Source organism: Caretta caretta, chromosome 1 (assembly GCF_965140235.1).
Source record: "Caretta caretta isolate rCarCar2 chromosome 1, rCarCar1.hap1, whole genome shotgun sequence".
NCBI lineage: Eukaryota > Metazoa > Chordata > Testudines > Cheloniidae > Caretta > Caretta caretta.
In genome coordinates, this window is record NC_134206.1 from 282,052,576 (window position 1) to 282,074,041 (window position 21,466).

The following is a 21,466-nucleotide window of genomic DNA, read 5'->3' on the forward strand; positions in this document are numbered from 1 at the left end:
ATGGCAGGCAAGATAATGGAGTGGCTGAAAAAGGACTTGATTAATAAAGAATTAAAGGAGGATAAAATAGTGAATGCCAATCAACATGGGTTTATGGAAAATAGATCCTGTCAAATTAACGTTATCTTTTTTTGATGAGATTATTACCTTTATCAGCCAAATTTGTAGTGTTGATGCAATGTACTTAGAGTTCTGTCAGGCACTGACTTGGTACTGTACAACGTCTTGATTAAAAAACTACAATGATATAAAATAAACATGGCACACATCATATTATTAAAAGCTGACTACTGAATGGGTCTCGAAATATTATTGTAAACAGGAAATCATCATTGAACGGTTCTGTTTCTAGTGGGGGGTCCCACACGGATCTGTTCTTAGCCTTACATTTTTCATCACTGACCTGGAAGATATTTCCCTTAAAATATTAAAGTGACAAAGATACTGCAACTGAAATGTAACTACTGCAGATTTACTCTGTACTTACAGTTTAGAACAAAACAGATACTCCTTGTATAAATAAGGGCATTAATACACTTTTTGAAAGGTCTAAATACATAGTTATATAGTATAGGAAGTAATTCACATGTTAAAAGCTCCCTAAATACATATTTGCCCAACAGACCATAACTCCTCAGAAGGAATCATTGTGGTCTATGGGATAAATTCATAATTGCATAGCTAATAGTTTTAAACTGCACTTTAATAGACCTTTTGGGGTTCCTAAATTACTGCTAAAAACCTGTAAACACCCTATTTGTGTTATGGGTCTGATTCAAATGAAAGAGTCACATTCAGTGTCATGTGCTACCGAGAGCACAATTCCATTAAAAAAAATTAATAGTTAAAGCTCTACATCCCAAGTGACATGTTATCCTTTTTCTTACCATCTTGCTCTAAAGTATACGTTCTCAGCAGGAGTCCATCATGAACGCGCAGGCATGTGAATAAGTGCCCAGGGGTCAAGACTACCTGACCCTTCCTGGATTGCTAAATGGCAGGGGATGGTCTCTGCTACATGGGAGAAGGATTCTGGGCAGGTCATGGTATGGAAAAGATTAATAGTATTAACAGAGACCTGTGACCAGTGAGGGATCTTACCTAGTGTTGTCAAATCTCACTGTGAATGGTATCACAGGTCTCATAATATTTGTTTTTACTCCTAAAGCCCCAGGTTCTGGATTCATGCAATTCAGACAAAAAAAGTAGTAAGTTTCTAGCCTTCATGGTTGTGAAGGAAGCTTGAAAATGTGACCAAAGTGCAGCGTCAGGACTCAGAAACCAAAAGGCAAGTAAAAAAAAACAACCCACGTCTATTGTAGTTTGAAAAAATCTCATGATTTTAAAGCCAATCTCATGATTTTCAACAGCCTGACTTATGTCGTTTGGGTCCTTGGGGTTGGCAGTACTGCTTATACACCATTTGTATAGCCATGCCTAGGCATAAACAATGGTATTGAAGATGTAGCTTTAGACTTCGCTTACAGCCACCTGTTGTCTTGCCTTTAAAAACACACACACATATATATATATTAGACCATGTTATGTAACTATAATTAAGAAAGCTTTTACCTTCAGCTCAAATCAGTGCTGTATTGCACTTGGAGTTGTGGGAGCCGCTTGTTAACACTCCAGCAAAATTGAAGTGAGAGGTGATTTTCTTGCCTGTGAAAGAGTTTACTCTCATTCCGGATGCTACTAACTCATCTCTGTCCCCTTATTCAGAGGAAACAGAAAAATACGTCTCCAATGAATGCAAAATTATTTTTATTCAAAATGCCCCCAGCAGCAACAAGTAATAGATATTTTTAAAATAATTCCTAGGGGAAGAAATTCTAAGACCCTTACAAGGTCTTGATCCCCTCACCCCAGTTCAGATATCAAAATGAACACAATGCTATATCACCAGTAGTGCAAATTATTTTTAAGAAATCAAGTATAAATTTCTCTAGGAATGTGTATTTAATATATTTTGCCAAGCAGTTGTATCCTTCATTGGTTATGGTTCTGAAAAAGTATTTGTATACTAAGAAAATGAATGAATAGATTTCCCAATCCTCTCTCCCTTCTCTCTACAGGAAGCTCAGTGTTAAAATATTGGCAGCATATCACTGACTCAAAACAGATGAAGGTCAATTTTGATGTTAATATGTTCCAGACATACCTTCTTCCACTCTGGATGAACCCATTTAAATCAGTTTGATCTTCAGCCAATTGAACAAAATGTCTCTAACCTTAGGCACAAAAAAATGTGTACAGGCTGAGAACTGGATTCAAAATCTCTCTGAGTGTGATATTTATGGTGAAAAGAAAAGGAGTACTTGTGGCACCTTAGAGACTAACCAATTTATTTGAGCATGAGCTTTCGTGAGCTACAGCTCACTTCATCGGATACATACCGTGGAAACTGCAGTAGACATTATATACACACAGAGACCATGAAACAATACCCCCTCCCACCCCACTGTCCTGCTGGTAATAGCTTATCTAAAGTGATCATCAAGTTGGGCCATTTCCAGCACAAATCCAGGTTTTCTCACCCTCCGCGCCCCCCACCCCACACAAACTCACTCTCCTGCTGTTAATAGCCCATCCAAAGTGACCACTCTCTTCACAATGTGTATAATAATCAAGGTGGGCCATTTCCTGCACAAATCCAGGTTCTCTCACCCCCTCACCCCCCTCCAAAAACCACACACACAAACTAGATTTATGCTGAAAATGGCCCACCTTGATTATCATGCACATTGTAGGGAGAGTGTAGGGAGAGTGGTCACTTTGGATAAGCTATTACCAGCACGAGATTGAGTTTGTGTGTGTGGTTTTTGGAGCGGGGTGAGGGGGTGAGAGAACCTGGATTTGTGCAGGAAATGGCCCACCTTGATTATCATACACATTGTGAAGAGAGTGGTCACTTTGGATGGGCTATTACCAGCAGGAGAGTGAGTTCGTGTGTGGGGAGGTGGAGGGTGAGAAAACCTGGATTTGTGCTGGAAATGGCCCAACTTGATGATCACTTCAGATAAGCTATTACCAGCAGGACAGTGGGGTGGGAGGGGGTATTGTTTCATGGTCTCTGTGTGTATATAATGTCTACTGCAGTTTCCACGGTATGCATCCGATGAAGTGAGCTGTAGCTCACGAAAGCTCATGCTCAAATAAATTGGTTAGTCTCTAAGGTGCCACAAGTACTCCTTTTCTTTTTGCAAAGACAGACTAACACGGCTGTTACTTTGAAACCTGTAATATTTATGGTGGTTACAAATCTCTAAAATGAAAGTCTACCTTGGAAATCTTTGAAAGAAAAAGCAGGAAGACAAGAAAAAGTAGCATTGAAGAATAACTCTTTACACAGAGCTTACCCAAAACTACCAAATTATTTTTAGAAGATAATGAAGACTCAATATCATGAGATAGCATTATCTGCACACTGGAGAAACCATCTCGGCCAGGCAAGATTAAATTACACATGCAGTTATTTGTAACGTACCATTGAGAAGTCAAACCTCATGTGCCATAACTATCAAACATCTGGATCAATAGAAAAGAGAATTCTGATAGTCTCATAAGACAAAGTCAGGAAGGTATGTCAAGAGGTATGACAGGATTGTGACATTTGCTATCTCTAGCATTTTAATGAAATATGGGCTGGAGATTACTGACTGGTAATTAAATAAATATATATCTGAAACCAAAGTGATATTTCCCTGAATGAGGGAGGATGTGAAGAGACAGTCTTTGATCCAAAGAAAGAAAAACAGCTGCTGATCACACTGTCTTTGACATGTGTACGCCAGGTTGTTGATTGCATCTTGGAGAAGTGCATGTGTTATTTACTTGTTGTTTTAAAGGCAGGAATATGGCACAGTTGGAACTATGCTGAGACAGTAAAAAAAACCTAATAATCTGTGATTTGAACAGCTTTTCTGAACAGAGTTTTTTTTCCACAAAATGTTAAGTACAATCCACAACCAAAGAAAATCCTTCAGGTATACTACAGTTTCCACTTTACAGAAGAAGTGGAACTGCTAAACACTGAGGATGGGGTGGAGATTAAATATAATCTAGGCCTGTTTCAACATCTAAACAAATACTTTTCCTCAGTTTTTAATCAAGGTAACAAGGACCTTAGCGGTAGTGGCAGAGGAGCTAATGGAAATGAGGACATGGGAATAGAAATTACCACATCTGAGGTAGAAGTCAAACTCAAACAGCTTAATGGGACCAAATCGGAGGCCCAGATAATCTCTATCCAAGAATATTACAGGAACTGGCACATGAAATTGCAAGTCCAAGAGCAAGGACTTATAATGAATCTGTAAACTCGGGAGTTGTACCCTATGACTGGAAAATTGCCTATTTTTAAGAAAGGGGGAAAAACGTGATCCAGGACACTACAGCCTTGTTAGCAGGGCTTTGGAGTGGAGCCTGGAGCTGGAGTGCTGAGCAGCTCCAGAGCAGTGGAGCTGCAGGATTTTGCCTGGAGCTGGAGTGGAGCCGGAGCACAGCTCCAAAGTCCTGCTTGTTAGTTTGACCTCAAGGTCTTGGAACACATTTTGAAAGAGAAAGCAGTTAAGGACATATAGGTAAATGGGGTAAAATACAACATGATTTTACAAAAGATAGATTGTGCCAGACCAATCTGGTCTCTTTCTTTGAGAAGATGACTGATGTTTTTATACAAAGGAAATGTAGTAGATCTAACCTACCTGGATTTCAGCAAGGCATCTGATACATTTTTATGTGGGAAATTATTAGGGAATTGGAGAAGATGGGGATCAATACAAGAATTGAAAGGTGGGTAAGGAATGGTTAAAGGGGAGTCTACAACAGGCCATAGTGAAAGGTGAACTGTCAGGCTTGTGAGAGGTTACTAGTGGAGTTCTTCAGGGATCGGTCTTGGGTCAAATCTTTATTTAACATTTTCATTAATGGCCTTGGCACAAAAAGTGAGCGCATACTAATAAAATTTGCAGATGACACAAAATTGGGAGGTATCACCAATAAGGAAGAGGATCAGAATATCAGGATGATCTTGAAAACTGGAGTAAAAAAACGGGATGAAATTTAATAGTGTAAAGTGCAGGGTCATGCACAAAAATATTTGCTATAAAATGAGGATTCATCAGTTGCAAGCAATAGAGGAGGAGAAAGATCTGGGTGTATTGGTTGAACACAGGATGACCATGAGCTGCCAGTGCGATGTGGCCATGAAAAAGGCTAATGCAATCTTTGGATGCATCAGGTATTTCCAGCAGAGACAGGGAAGTGTTAATACCGTTATACAAGGCACTGGTGGGACCTCATTTGGAATACTGTGTACAATTCAGTCTCCCATGTTTAAGAAAGATGAATTCAAGCCAGAACTGGTGCAGAGAAGGGTTATTAGAATGATCAGAGAAATGGAGAACCTATCTCGCAAGAGGAGTCTTGGCTTGTTTAGCCTAATCAAAGACAAGCTGAGAGGAGATATGTTTGCTCTCTGTATGTTCATCAGGAGGATTAAACACCAGGAAGAGAGAGGAATCATTTAAGTTAAGTGCCAATGTTGGCCTAAGAACAAATGGATATAAACTGGCCATCAACAAGTTTAGGTTTGAAATTAGAAGATTTCTAACCATCAGAGGAGTGTGAAGTTCTGGGATAGCCTCCCAAGGGGATTAGTGGAGACAAAAAATCTAACTGGTTTCAAGACTGAGCTTGATTAATTTATGGAGGGGATAGTATGATGAGATTATCTACAATGTCCTGTGGCCCATATGCAACTGCTAGCAGCAAATATTACTCCTGAGGGAATTCTGCGCAAAAAAAAAAAATTCTTTGAACAATATGTTAGAATTCTGCAAATTTTATTTGTCAATAAATAAATGTGGAGTCTCCAGCATGGCAGTGGGGAGCACAGGTGACTGGCTGCACAGAACTGGGAGATCACCTTGCAACCCACCCCTCCCATTCCCCTGGGCCACAGACTCAGCAGTGAGGCTTCACCGGCCCTGATACAGTGCAAGGTCTGGGCCTGCCCTAGAAACACTTTGGCACCCTACTCCTCTGCAACAGACACATCAGGTATGGGCAGGCAGGCTGAGCTCAGCAGAATCCAAGCGTACAGGGGCTTAGAGTAGGCGGATTGAGGTGTGGGGTAAGAGGGTTCTGTGTGGGAGCAATCTGGGTGTGGGCAGCTCAGTGAGGAATTTGGATGTACAGGGGTTCATTGTGTGGTTCTGACTGCGGGGGAGGGAGGGTGTCGAGGTGAGGGTGGTTGGGGCTCAGCGGGGGGGGGGGGGGGGGTCTGGGTATGGGCACTCACTGTTGGACAGAAAACAGGATGGTTCCCAGCACACAGAAGGGGATCACAACCAAACACAAGAACCCAGGAGACGGTATCCAGCTGCATAGTCAGCAAGCGGCAACCTCCTTCAGCCGGGTAGCTCTGCACTAACAGAAATGGCGGGGGGGTGGGGTCAGTGGCACATGACCCCATGTCTCCCCTCCCCCCAATGCCTCACCTCTGTTTTCTGGACATGAGCAGTGGCATGAAAATATTTTACTCCTGGGGGAATTTTAAGGGCCAGAGATGGGGAGGGCTCTGAGTTACTACAGAGAATTCTTTTCCAGGTATCTGGCTGGTGGATCTAACTGATTGCCATATTTGGGGTCAGGAAGAACTCTTCCCCCATGTCAGACTGGCAAAGACCCTGGGTTTTTTTCTGTTTTGTTTTGTGTGTGTTTTTTGGGGGGTGGAGGGAGCTTCCTTTGTAGTGTGGGGCATGGCTCATTTGCTGGTTTAAAATAGAGTACATGGTGGATTCTTTGTAACTTGATATCTTTAAATCATGATTTGAGGGCTGCAGTAACTCAACCAGAGGCTTACAAATTTATTTGGGCATAAGATTTCGTGGGTTAAAACCCACTTCATCTGATGAAGTGGGTTTTAGCCCATGAAATCTTATGCCCAAATAAATTTGTTAGCCTCTAAGGTGCCACAAGGACTCCTCATTGTTTTTGCTGATACAGACTAACAAGGCTACCACTCTGAAACCTGTCAACCAGAGGTTATGGCTCTATTGCAGGAGTGGGAAGGTGAGGTTCTGGAGCCTGCACTGTGCCAAAGTTCAGACCAGGAGATCACAATTGTCCTTTCTGGCCTTAAAGTCTCCACAAAACAAGGAAAGCAAAGAAATTCCAAGTTGAAGCTTCTTGATTCATGGATCACAGACCCAATCACCTGCAGTAGCTTCCTTGGAAATGTTATGGTCAGTCATGTCACTCCTGCTGCCAAATGTACATATACACTAAAGCTTCATGCAAAAAATCCTGATTTTTTTAAATGGAAAAGTGTTCTCAGGAGTGTGTGTAGTAACCTAATTTAAAGTTACAATAGTGTGTTGGTTATTTCATATTTCAAAATGTCAAAAGTTAGTAAACCAACACATTTAACACGTGCTTACTTTCCTATTTTCAAGTGAAAAAATTCTGTGAATGACAAAGAAGCATATTAAGCCAGTAAATTTGCAGTTATAGGGTATAAAGTCTTTAAATCACTGTTTGAAGACTTCAGTAATTCAACCAGAGGTTAGGGGTCTATTACAATGTGCAGGGGGTCAGACCAGATGAGCATGATTGTTACTTCTAACCTTAAAGTCTATGAGAGTCTAAAGATCCACATCAATGCTGAATTTGGCCCATAACTTTTAAGAAGCTGCTCCTTTTTTTATTTGCAGGGCAGAGGGCAATACACACACAGTTTCAGAGCTGCATCTTTATATGTCAGAATTAATTTACACAGTGGAGTTGAAAACACTGGGAAAATTGGATGTATAATAGAAAATTTGACAACCAATAATTTCAGATTTACAGTCCATGGACAATAGACAAAATATCATCAACCCATCATTTGTTTTAATGGGTAAATTCTCAGGGGAAAAAAAGGTTTCAGAGGAACAGCCGTGTTAGTCTGTATTCGCAAAAAGAAAAGGAGTACTTGTGGCACCTTAGAGACTAACCAATTTATTTGAGCATGAGCTTTCGTGAGCTACAGCTTCATCTGATGAAGTGAGCTGTAGCTCACGAAAGCTCATGCTCAAATAAATTGGTTAGTCTCTAAGGTGCCACAAGTACTCCTTTTCTTTTTTCAGGGGAAAAAAAGTGACTTTTAGTGCACTTGGCAAGCACTGCATTTAAAAATGTGTCTAGAAAAGTATGTGTTTGCCAACTGAAGAAAAAGCTAAGAAGCAGAAGATAAATTAAATAGCAGAGAATAATCAATCAAGGTGCTAAAATGATAGACGACAAATAAACTGATGCCCCAGGGAAGTATGTAGACAGCCATTTTGCAAAATTAGGTTGCATAACTAGTATATCTCAAAGCACTACAGAATCTAAATCTATGTCTGAGGCTTCTCAGCTGAAAATGTAACGTTGTAGCCCTAATATCAGATACAGACAAGTGATGGGGGAAGGAAAATAGTTTTTGTGCATAAGAATTCATGAGCGGGCAAGTCACAAAGAATGTACTGCTTACACCAGTTCTTAGACGACAATAAAAAGAGAAAAGGAGTACTTGTGGCACCTTAGAGACTAACCAATTTATTTGAGCATGAGCTTTCGTGAGCTACAGCTCACTTCATCAGAAAAAGAGAGGCAAAAGCAAATAAATCATACTATTCTGTGCAAATGCTATATCCTGCAGTAACAAAAAGTCTGAAATTATGTAATTATGTAAAATCAATTTATGTGAGAACACCATGGAGTAAGTCAGGTAGTGTGAGCATTAGAATGAATTATTTTATCCATAGCTGAGCTGTGGTGTATGTACACAAGTCTTGATGGGCAATCAGAAAACTAGGAGCATGGGGAATGAGTATGACTGCATGCTGCTTCTAGATTTTAAAGCATGTATATTATTTTAATGAAACATAACATTATCCTGATTGCCATGAAAGATGCAGAAAGCACTGACCTATTTCTTTTCAAATCTTTCTAAATTCATCTTATACAAAATTGACGGTTCCAAAATCAAAATACCTGCTTCTCACAGGATCTTTGTTCATTTCGATATTACAATACATGAATGTTCTATACTATGGTAGCTTCAGAACAGAAGTTAGAGTAAACAACACACTATAATTCTGGGTATTTGTGAGCTAATAAGTAAAACATGAATTCAATTCTTCTAGAAGTAATGGAGTGAAACTGCCCATGCAGTTATCTTCTATAGAATAAATCCACTCTCATCTCATTGTAGCAGACTATAGTTCTACCAGGCTCCTCATGCACTGATGGTTGATTTGAGCCGTCTCCTAATTTATATTACATTACATGAATTTGTCTTTACTATGCATAAATAATGGAAAAAAAAACTTGTCATTAACCAGACAGCCATTAAAATCCATCAAAGCTGTCAATTACATGAAAAACCAAAATATGTGCAGTGACAGATGAAATCTGATTGCAGTTAAATGCGGAAGGATGATGAGCGCTGCTTGTGGTACACATATTGCAAGATTCTTTTCTTCCTCCACAGCCGCACGATTCTGAACTTTTAAAATATCAAATCCAATTGACAAGAGCGGCTGCATTTTAAATGAAGATGGTAAAAGTTAAAAAAAATAAAAAAAATCACAGAATAGTTTGCATCCCCCTCCCCCTTCCCCACTTACTTTGGTGTCTATGGTTTTTAAGCAAAAGCTAAGATGGCTGCCCCTTCCGTGATCTTTTTCTGTCTTTGCATGAACTCTCATTAAAATAAACAGAAATGAGCAGAGCTCTAAGAAGAGCATTAGAAACTGAGCCAGCTCCCATTGAAAGTCAATAGGAAGATGGGAGGTAAGTCAGCCCCTTCGTTATCACTCGTTCTATACCAACCAGACAAAGATGTAATAACAATATAGGATGGCTATTTTTTAAACATAATGGGACAATTAACTTACATGCGACTTAAGCACATGCTTAATTTAAGTACTTGTTTAAATGCTGTCTTGAATAGGAATGTTTTTATTAATCAGAGCTTTATAGATTTGGAAGACACTATTGACGTTATTGCAAATTTACTCAACAAACCTACATCGTAACCTCGCTTGAGTCACTCCTAAAGTGTAAGCAGCAGAGTATTTTTAACAACAACAAAAGAAACCCAACAGAGACATGTAGACTAGACATATGCCTGCCTAAACAAAGTAAGTGCATAACTGTATATTCATAACCTGTGATTTTCCTTGCTCGTCCACCTTGATGGTGTGTATTATATCTTCAATGGTTTGTCATCAGGTCCCTAATATTGCAATCGTACGTACACAAATAGAATGGGCACTGGTGTGCAGCTGCATTGGAGTCAACAGAGCTCCATGCAAACACAGGGATATACTCATGTAGATCCATTTGTACGTTTTGAGTCTGATCCAAAGCCCACTGAAGACAATGGGAGTTAGGAAAGTACCCCTATTCAGGACAGTACTTCAGCAAGTCCTTAACTTTGGGATAAAAACGAGGAGTCCAGTGGCACCTTAAAGTCTAACTGCCACCAGACTCCTCCTTGTTTTTGTGGATACAGACTAACATGGCTACCTCTCTGAACTTTGGGATGTAATTATTTGCCTAAAATTAAGCACATCCTTAAGTGTTTTCCTGAACTTAAGGGGCCTTAGGCTGTATATCTTTGAAGAAGTCTGTCTTCTGTGCATTTTCTGGGCATCTGTAAGTGCACAGTAAAATAACACATCAACATAATTCAAAATGTCAAATTTTATAGCGAAACAAATTGAGCATTTAATGCAATATTCATTATATTCCTCCTATTTTTGAGATAAGGTCTGTATTTTTACACTAACTCTAGACATTTCAGGGTTTTCATTATGAGAAACAGTTGAGAAATAAAAATACTTTAAAAGGGTAATATATAATTTATTATCCCAGGTCAAATGAATGACAATATTCTAGTGTATAAGGAATGTACAATTCATGTGAAAAACATTAAGCTGAATGGTACAAAGCCAATGTGAGTTGAATTTACTGTATATGGTTGGATGTATAGCCTAATTAAGTTAGTAATGTGACTTATTGAAGATGATGGGTGTCAGATAAAAATAAATTTCTATGTTTATTTTAATTTCTAGTGTATACTACAAAGAGGGTATTAAATAAATTATGTATTTCAAATGTTAAATGATCACTGTATTTTCCATTTTTGTAATTATATATTCATGGATAGGGCATTTGTATTCTATAACCATAATACCATGACTGATAAATTAAGTAATGGATACTCTGAAAAGGTTCCATCATCCTATTCTGCCAGCGGGAGGAAAGGAATCTGTATGTGATGGAGCACCCGTGAAAGTTGATTAATTTTTCTCCATGTACACAAATAAATCCAAACTCTTTTGAAACAGCTGTTTTATTTAAAAAGTTCTGGCCAGTTAGCAGAGGAACACAAGTGAGGACTACTTGTGAGAGTATGTGAATGTGTAGGGAGGATAGAGAAATTCACCTTCTGTAGACAGAAATATAGCGGTTCATGAAATTTCTTGTAATGCATAAACCATTAATGCAATACAAAATACTGGGGAGTTGCTAAAATCCATGTATACCTCCATCAATGATCTGCTGCTAGAACCTAAACCTTTGAGGCAAAATTATAATTGATTGATTTGCACCTTTTTCCAATGTCAAAAAGCTATCCTTTTGCAGGTCTAACTTCAAATACAAATTGCAGCAATTCATCCATATTTCATGTTTCGCAATCCCCCTCAACTTCCTTAGATATATGTGTGAGAACCTATTCACTGCATTATCATCAGGTTGCCTTGACACACATGTCCTCTATCCCATACTACACTTGGAAATTAAACATTTTGCCTAGTTTAGGACACTAGTTCAGCTTGTAATTTCAAGTTTATCCATAGTAGCTGATTTGTATACTGTAATATTTTAACCTGAAACATACTAAAAGCCAACTCTGTGAAGAGGAGAAAAGGGTGATTTTTGGGTGGGAGTGTGTGGTGAGAAACTAAGTGAGGTTAGGGATTGTTGTGTGGCTATATGGTGGGAGGAGGAGTGGATGGGGTTACGATCAGTAGGAAATGGGGAAAAACAATTGCAGGAAAGGTTAAAGTTTGGGGTGAATGGACAAAAGTTGCAAGGAATGAACCAAACGTAAAAAAATTAAACATATTTAGTATAGTTAAAAATGGAAAATAAGAGGTCAGGGTTGGTTGCAATCACAATACTGGTTGATGGATAAAACGTTAAAAAATGTTGCATTCTTTTTAGATAAGCTCCCTAGGGTATAGGACATGCATTCACTCTATGCTGGTAAAGTGCCTACTTTTGGGTGCTGTATGAACAACAGCAAAGATAGAACTTAAGATTTTCAAAGAAGTGTACCACTTGACTCAGCATTAACAGAATGTCACACAATTCCTTTCATGATGCCAGTGATTAACCTAATCTTAAAACCATTCACTGAACCTGGGTACATACAGAGATCAAGGGCTGTATTCTGGCTTTTAAATATTACATATATAAATGCTCCCACAGCCTCCCATGGATCTTCTATGCAGCCAAAGTATATTGGCCACACAGTGTGGTTGAAGAGTCTTCACAATATGAAAAGGAGTACTTGTGGCACCTTAGAGACTAACCAATTTATTTGAGCATGAGCTTTCGTGAGCTACAGCTCACTTCATCGGATGCATACCGTGGAAACTGCAGCAGACTTTATTTATACACAGAGATCATGAAACAATACCTCCTCCCACCCCACTGTCCTGCTGGTAATAGCTTATCTAAAGTGATCATCAAGTTGGGCCATTTCCAGCACAAATCCAGGTTTTCTCACCTTCCACCCCCCCACACGTTTGTGTGTGGGGGGGGTGGAGGGTGAGAAAACCTGGATTTGTGCTGGAAATGGCCCAACTTGATGATCACTTTAAATAAGCTATTACCAGCAGGACAGTGGGGTGGGAGGAGGTATTGTTTCATGATCTCTGTGTGTATATAAAGTCTGCTGCAGTTTCCACGGTATGCATCCGATGAAGTGAGCTGTAGCTCACGAAAGCTCATGCTCAAATAAATTGGTTAGTCTCTAAGGTGCCACAAGTACTCCTTTTCTTTTTGCGAATACAGACTAACACGGCTGTTACTCTGAAACCTCTTCACAATATGTGACTCTTGTCTAGTCTATATAGAACTATACAACAAACTAGCTATTTGAATAGAGATTTCAAATATGGCCATGAAAAGTCCCTCATTTCCTCTGTACAGTATACAAAGCACAGTAAAGAATAGTATGTCTTATGTACAATACATATTGCCCACAGTATTCTGCCACAAAGAGGCAGCCTCTACTATTGCATAATGCACAGCAGCTGTTTGGATTGAACTGTAAATAGAAATGATTTAAACACATTTATTTATGCTGATTATCAGAGTTGTCACTTCTGATTCCCAAAGACACAGGACTATTATACCTTTTGCTACTTTCTGCAAAGACTACTATTGATGATTGGAAATAAAAACACTGTCTGCATTTTTTTCAGGCCACAATTTGAACCTCATCACTAACTTGAAAAAATCTTTTAAAAGAAGATACCAATAATATTATTCACAACACAGACATCATAGTTCATTGTCTGGTCTCTGCACACAATTTTAATTTCCTGATGCATTATGAAGCAGTAGAAATCAAAGACTAATCTTTTCAGAACAGCTGTATGTTTTAAGCTTGTAGGTGACTATGTCAGCACTTTGTGATTCTGAACTAATGATTAAATAGATAACATGAGCACACAGAATTCTCTCCTCACCCTGTCCACACTGAATGAATTGTATATCTCAAACCCAAGAGCCAGCTATTTTATTTTATCACTAAACTACATAGAATCCCAGATTTGACCAATTTTCAGTTTATTCTTTATTACTTTGCTAACTTCCAGTATTACAACAATGCACTTTTGTTACAAAACAAAACAAAGTAAAAGCAATACCAATATTTTCACTTTGTACTGACCCAAAGATACATTGCATGGATTATCATGATTTTATCTAAGAGGATTATAGGGTAAATTAATAAAAATCCACTCCAGTGAAATGAAATTGAGTTTTCAGAGAAGGCAGAAACTGCTTACTACACTAAATTTCTTACACAAGTAGAAGAAAGGCAAATGTGGAAAGTTACCTACAGTAGGGTTAAAAAAACAATGTTCATCTTTATAGTGTGTAATCAAACTACTTACTGTTCAGAATACAGATTCTGTGATCAACTCTTTTCTTTGTTCAGGAGTCCAGGTTTCTGTAAGAAAAACATTAATTTGATTTCTCATATGCATAAAACAAATCAGGTCGTTTACTTCATGCCATAGGTTTGCCTTTTTTTAAGTTAACTTGTGTATCCTCTAAGGGTATGTCTACACCACAAATGCAGGTGTCATTGCAACCCAGGTAGACATACTCACACTAGTTTAAATTTAGCTAGAGCGGGTACTAATTCCGTTAGCTTTAACAATAGCAGTGAAGACGACCCAGTGTAGGTCATCACCCCAAGAACATACACAGAATCCCGAATGGGCTTGTAGTGAGGTGACTAGCCCACATCACCACATCTTTACTATTCCTGTTACCCAGACCAGCTCAATCAAAGCTGCCATGGGTATTCCTACCCATGCTACAATCACAGCTTCATTTACAGTGTAGACATATCTTAAGATTTACAGCCCAGGTTTACCATGGGAGGGGGCACAGTGGGAGGAAAATCTTCAAGGTTCCCTTTCCAAAGATTCCTTTGAACCCAGTAGTTTCAACTCTTGTATCCTGCAGTAGAAGCAGAGAGTTCTCTCTCTCCCTCCCCGCCGGAACCCATGGATTGTCCAATACCTTCTGAAATCTGGGCCTCTGAGGCACTCCTGAGGTTCTCCTCAACTCTTATGCTGACACGCCTTCATCTAGGGGCAATGCCTCCTGGAATCCTCCACTTAAATTTCACATTCTGGTTGTATTAACTCTTACACAGGGTTCCCATGAAAGTGAAGAGGAAGGGAAGAAATAATGTATGTCCCCAGTTACTGCCACAACCTTCTCCCTCCCCTGCCAGAGGAAGAGTGGGGAAAATGCTGCAGGGGTGCCTCATGCTTCAGACCATCTTGTCATGCAGTCAATTATATGATAAGCAGTGATCACAACATACCAGCTACCTCACCATTTTCAAGTGTTTTACAGGCATCACAGCAGAGATGAGTTTTAGGACTGGATTTGGAGGAGCGTAACATAGTGACTTCACAGTTTGTTACAAGGAGCAATTCCCATGCATAAAGGCAGCATGGTGAAAAAGGGAAGGTGTCTGAGGGAAAATTGGACTGCTGGACAAAGACAGGCATTATTGGCAGAACTCGATGGTTGCTAGGATATAAGAGATTAAATGGAGGGCAGGGTCAATCTTTGAAGGAACTTAAAAGTGAAGATGAGCAATTTGTTTGATGCAGTGGAGACCAGAAAGCCAGGTGGAGGGTTACAAAGAGAGGTAAATGCAGTTGTACTTTTACCTTAACCTTTCTACAGAAGAATGGCACTGGCAGTACCTAGGGCTGGGGTCTTCGAAAAACCTTTAAACCATGGCATATCAATCCTCATCATATTTTAAAAAAAGATAATTTGTGATTCTCTCCACCATCCCATTCCAAATTAGTTAGCCCTGCAACTATGTTTTATGACACAATTAGCAAAGGACTCAGCATGTAAATAATTCTAAATCTGCTCCCCCCCCCCTTTTTTTTTAAAGCATTAATTTTAGCTCCTGGGCTGTTCTTCCAGTCACTGTGGTGCCCCAAAATCCATCCTTTCACATGTCACAGCTAGAGACACCTGTTGGACAATGGAGCTGGATGGGTTACATATTCTATTACTCTGAAAAAACATTATTTTGCAGCCTTTGGGATATAACATTACTTTTTAAATCTTTTTCAAAACCATATGTTCTAGCTCCTCTGTCTAGCAGGGTGGCTGGTATGACAAAATGATGAAGAGTTCTGGAGCAATGAAGTAACAGAAGATTGACTGTCAGGATTACAGGAGACCATTATTTCAAAAAGAAGAGGTTAGGGTTAGAATAATCTAGCAATACATAGCTGTGGGATGAACTAATTTCCTCCCCAGATTTTTCAGTTCAGCTGTGTGTAATCTCATGTATGTCTACGGAACAATGACTTTGGTCATTCTTAGATACAGTATACATTCTGTTGATTCTGCCATTGTTGGGCCTAATCCAAATTCCTGGATGCCAGCTTCTTATTTCTACAGTGGGCTGAATCAAACCTCTAGATCAAACTGTGGTTCAAACCCTCTGAAAATTTGGGAATTTGAAATTCAGACCCAAATCTGAACCTTCCCAAATTGTAGCATATTCACATTTGGCTCATTACAAAGATATGCTTCAGCTAGAAATTTGGATCCAAACCTGCTCCTGGGATTCAGATCCATCTGTATATTTAGTATTAAAACAGATACAACTACCGAGACTCAGACAAATTAACACACACAGTCACACCTGAGCTGTTGTATACCATCTCAGTCTTACTCTGTTTATATAAACTGTCTGTGTCAAGCTGTGTCATATTATCACTATGTGTCTCAGATGAAAACTATTTCTTTTCACCATAAAGACAGAGAATGACAGAGAAAGTTATAAAAATATAGCTCCCTACTTGAGTATTAATCGTAAAGGCCTGAATAAAAATATAGTCCCTGCTCCAGAGAAGACAAAAAAGTGAAATAAAATTATGCAACATCATGATCATGTCAGGTGGTTTATTAAGTGAAAAATAAAGAGAGCCTGTCTACCTTTCTTGGTGTTAACAGAGGGAGTTTCCCTCAAGGTAATAATGGTACATAGAGTAGGTTACAGTTGGTGACATATTAGCAGCCTTGAATAAATAATTTTAAAAAAATCATAGCACCAATGACCAGACAGCTTTGCCTAGACTAAATACTGAAATTCTTCTCAAAGCTACTAACAGAGTTCAGAAGTACAATAGATACACAAAAGAAATAAAAAATACGTACTGAAAAGGGAAGATCAAAAATGTCTCTACAATGGGAATTCATCTGTGCTTCTATTGCTTACTATTAAACAGAATATTTTTGATGAGATGTGCTGGAAGATTAATTTACTCAGCTTTAGTTATGGACTCCTGTGGGTCTTCAGTGCGAAAGATCCCCTGTAGTGACAGTTACATTTCCATAGCTACAGATGTAGCATCTGTCACATTACTAGTCTCTTGCACGATTTGGTTTCATTTCAATGGTATTTGAAAGGAAACAGTTTTCTAATGAAAGCCATTAGAAATACCAACAGAATAAAATACATTTAGATATGCTTGGCTGCATTTTACAATATCTGTTTGAAGCATAATCTATATTTTACATATGGTGTCTGCAAAAGATACTTCAGGGCACTAAATAGTCACGTAAATAACCTGCAATGTCTATTTCATTTACTCATGATTACTCACCCAACAAAACAAAGCCATTTTGGGTCTCATTCTAACTCCTCAACCCCCAGTTACACAGAATAGTACCCTACTGTGAGAACAGTTCCATTAAGTAAGGGGATCAAAATAAAACTTTTTAGGGACCCCTAAAATAAACCTAGTCCAATATGCCAAGTATGTTGATATAGGGTGAAATCTTAATACCTTGGCAAGGGGAGTTCAATGGAGCCAGAACGTCACCTATAATTTTTAAAATAAATATGGTTTTGTTTTGTTTTAAATCATTTAAATAGAATAGAAGTAGATTGGAACTTGTTACTGGAGACATGGAACACCTCTACTTTATAAAAACATTAGCAAACTAGACCCCCTCTATTTTATGCTTCATTCTTCTCTAAGAGACCTGTTTTAAAAAGAGTATCTGTGTAGTAATTAAACATTTTTCAAGACTTGGACCATTTGTGACAGTTTTACTTTATTACTGTTTTGCACGTACAACACCCCCAAGGTGAACGGGGATGTCTATTTTATATGGAGATAATTCCTATCACCTTAAATTTGTGGATCAATATGTCCAGGTTCTGCTTAGTTTATTGTGTATTTACATAGCTATTCTTTGGAACACTGGAAATATTTTCCAAACTGGACTTTTATTTTGGGGTAATAAAGTAATGACAGCATATGACAGATTTAACTACAATTTTAGATTTGAACCACATGAAACTTTTCTTATAAAAAACAGAAGCCACATGAAATTGTGCATTACCCATTGGAACAACTTACTAAATATCGTGGTAGATTCTCCAATACTAAGAATTTTTAAATCAAGATTGAATGTTTTTCTAAAAGATCTACTCTAGGAATTATTTTAGAGAAGTTCTATGGGCCATGTTATACAGGAGGTCAGACTAGATGGTCACAGTGCTCCCTTCTGGCCTTGGAATCCATGAATCTATAAACTTGCTATGTTTCTGGTTTTGCAGTAAATTTGAAACTCAGCTCAGGTTCACTGAGATGCCTTTGAATTTTTCATTGACCTTTGGCAGATTTATGGTTTTATGTAGATACCAGGTGATGTCAAATTAGTTTCATTTTGAATGTTGGGATTGTAAAACCATGCAAATTGAAACCAAAGTGTGAAATAAAACTGATGGGCTTTATGAAGCTGGATTTAAAACCTCAACTGCAAATAGTAAATTGAGTTTAATGTTTGCAAAGCAGATGGGAATTTAAAATATTGTTCTCAGCCTTAGAACCCTGGCTACCATCACTGAGCGATAAAACCAGATTATTTGAAGATTGGAGTTATACTGTATGCTGATTTACATGGATGCTCTTAAAACATAAAAATGGTACCTAAGAAAGACAAGCTAATATTCTGATATGTAATATTATGTAGAAAGCCGGTTTATAGCTTAAATCAAAATACATATCCTACTTAAATTCCAGATCTACAACAAATTAGATTTATTTTGAATAGAGGGAGTTGTGTAAATTTGTTAAGTGCCTCACATATTCATATGAAAGTTACAATGTAGTGCAATTTCAAACTCTTTCCCAATATTCATATTCAAATATTTAATAATCTTAATTTGCTCAATATGTCTGTAACATTAACTGTAAGTAACACAGATTTTGTTGAAGCCTCAAATAATTCACAGCACAGACCTAAGGATTAGTTTAACATGGGATTTAAAGCACACACTGTGAATCCATATACAACCACCACTTAAAACACTATCCATTCAGGCCCAGATGGATTGCTATAGCAACAAAATCCCAAATACCAGGTTTGTAAGTAACAAAATGTAAATTATTGATGAACTCAGAGTTGTCTCTCTCTTGGACCCCTCCTATACAGACACCAAACCTTATGGTTAGAGTGCAGAGAAAAGGTTGATATGCAATTTCTTCAGCACAGTGAGCACTAATCCCAAGGGATTTCATTAAATCTTTGGGCTTAAATTTTTATTCTTGGAACAGCAGTCAGCAGAGATTACATTAAAACAGGCACTATTCAGGTCATTACTGTCTGAACTGAAGCCTTTAATGTAATAGAATGGAAACCTGCTTTTAAATACACCCAGGAAAAAACAAAAAGACTAAATATCATTTATTCAAGTTCATAAATTTTAAATGACAACATTCACCACCATATAGACAAATGGTAGACAGTATTCAGCAAAAAATAGTATCCATGCTGCTTTACAAATATGTCAGTACTGAATGGTTGTGAGTGATGACTCAAACAGTTTGGTGAGAGAATAATGAAGGGAAGAGACGTTCAATAGTCATCGCTATGTTGTATACCAAAAATGTGTAGCAGAAAGTGCTCTGCTGAGCAGACACACCACAAACACACGTGTATTGTACAAAACGTTTGATTTAAATCTGAGAACTATTTGTTCAAAAGTAAAGTTTCATAGTCAATGCAAACACTGCACTGGGCCACGTTTTCAAACGGCCCTCTAAAATTGTGTACAGGTCTGGATAAACTCCATGAGCAATCCTAGGTACACTTACCAACTATCCCAAGTTGGCCATGACTTCCTGGGGTTTTTGAACCCAGTCTCAGGAGCTCAGAGTCCCAGCCAAAAGAGACAGGCAGCTGGCCGAGCAATTAAAAAAAACAAACAAACAAAAGCAACAGTGTTCTTGCCACTGGATGTCACTGTACAGAGCAGGTGGGGCCAGGCCCTTCCTTAGCCTCTCTGTAATCTCTAATGCACCAGCAGGAGAAGCTAATATAGGGAGTAGGAAAGGAAATCATGGCATGTGGCTGCCTGCGTGCAGTTTCTACACAGAAGGAGGAGTGTCTGTTCCCTGTTTCCGTCCCTCTGCCCAGTGCAGGAGGATCATGAACCCCTCCAATGCAGCAGTGAAAGAGAGGGCAAGGGAAAGGAAATGGAAAGGGAATCTAATTGGAAGAGGAAAGGAAGACAGAGGGGTGGCGGTGGAGGGAATGGGTGCACAGAGGATAAATGGAACACACAGAAAGGGGAAGACAGAGAAGGAGCCAGGACTGGAGGATACACACACAGAGACAAAAGGCCAAGCAGAGAGAGAAATGGGATTTTAATAGCAGGAAAAATGGGAGAACGCAAGGAAAGGAGAAGCTTCATGCTCCTCCCAAGAGGGAAGGGAACCCCATCTCCCCTCAAGGAAAGTATCCCAGAGAGAGGAAAAGCCCTACCATCCCTTTCCAAACTGTCTCTACTACCTCTCCCCAAGAGGGAGATGCTGGAGGACTGCCGTCCTCCCCCAAATACACCAGCGAGTGCCTCCTCACACAAGAAGACATGCAGAGACAAAAAGGTTGTTGAGAGGAAGGGTCTGTTGTGGGATCTCCACAGTTTTGGATAAATATCCAAATGTTCAAGACCCCAAACTTTTTCAGGCCCCAAACTAGGGTTACTACCTGCCAGTTGCTAGAAAAATAATTTAATCTGCTGCATGTTTGGTTTTTTTTACATGGGTCTAAAGGTTTGTATTATTATTAATTATTCTTATCATCATCACAATAAACTAGAATAGCCAATGTTAAAAGTTTGTGTCCAGCTAAAGATGCTGTAGTGTTCTCACTTCTGCAGTTTAAGCAACAACAGATCAAAACTGCTGAAAATACAGCAGCTGTCTGCCCACCAACACACAAGTGCACCGAGCGTGTGTGTGAGAGAGGGTTTGGGTCACATGAAAGTGAGGAGACGTGCAATGTTATCTCTCTAGATACTATAAGTGGCTGTTGGAGGGGGTTACGGAGTTGACTTGTGGTTGTGGAGGGCTTGCCTTGGGGTGGGGGTTGCATTTCAAAGTTAGGATAGTCATATTTAAATTGGCCTGTAGTTCACCAAAATCCACTTGCAGCCTCCAAAACATCCCCCAGAACCCTGCCCATTAGGAGAATTGTCCCTGGAAACATTTTTATAATGTTAGCAACAATGCAATAGGCCTGAATCTTTTGGCCTCTTTTCACTCATATTCTAATCTAG

The 21,466-nt window shown here is 38.9% G+C and overlaps 1 protein-coding gene across 6 annotated transcripts in view; it reads right to left on the bottom strand.

Moving 5' to 3' along the window:
* Positions 1-21,466, bottom strand: part of SYT1 (synaptotagmin 1) — a 519,707-nt gene that overhangs the window by 316,800 nt on the left and 181,441 nt on the right. For 4 of the 6 annotated variants that reach the window (XM_075124345.1, XM_075124340.1, XM_075124339.1 and 1 more), the window contains one exon: positions 14,232-14,287. The exons of the other annotated variants lie outside the window; for them this stretch is intronic. The gene's annotated coding sequence lies outside the window, so the exon portion shown is untranslated. The remainder of the gene's footprint in view (positions 1-14,231; positions 14,288-21,466) is intronic. 6 annotated transcript variants of the gene reach the window in all.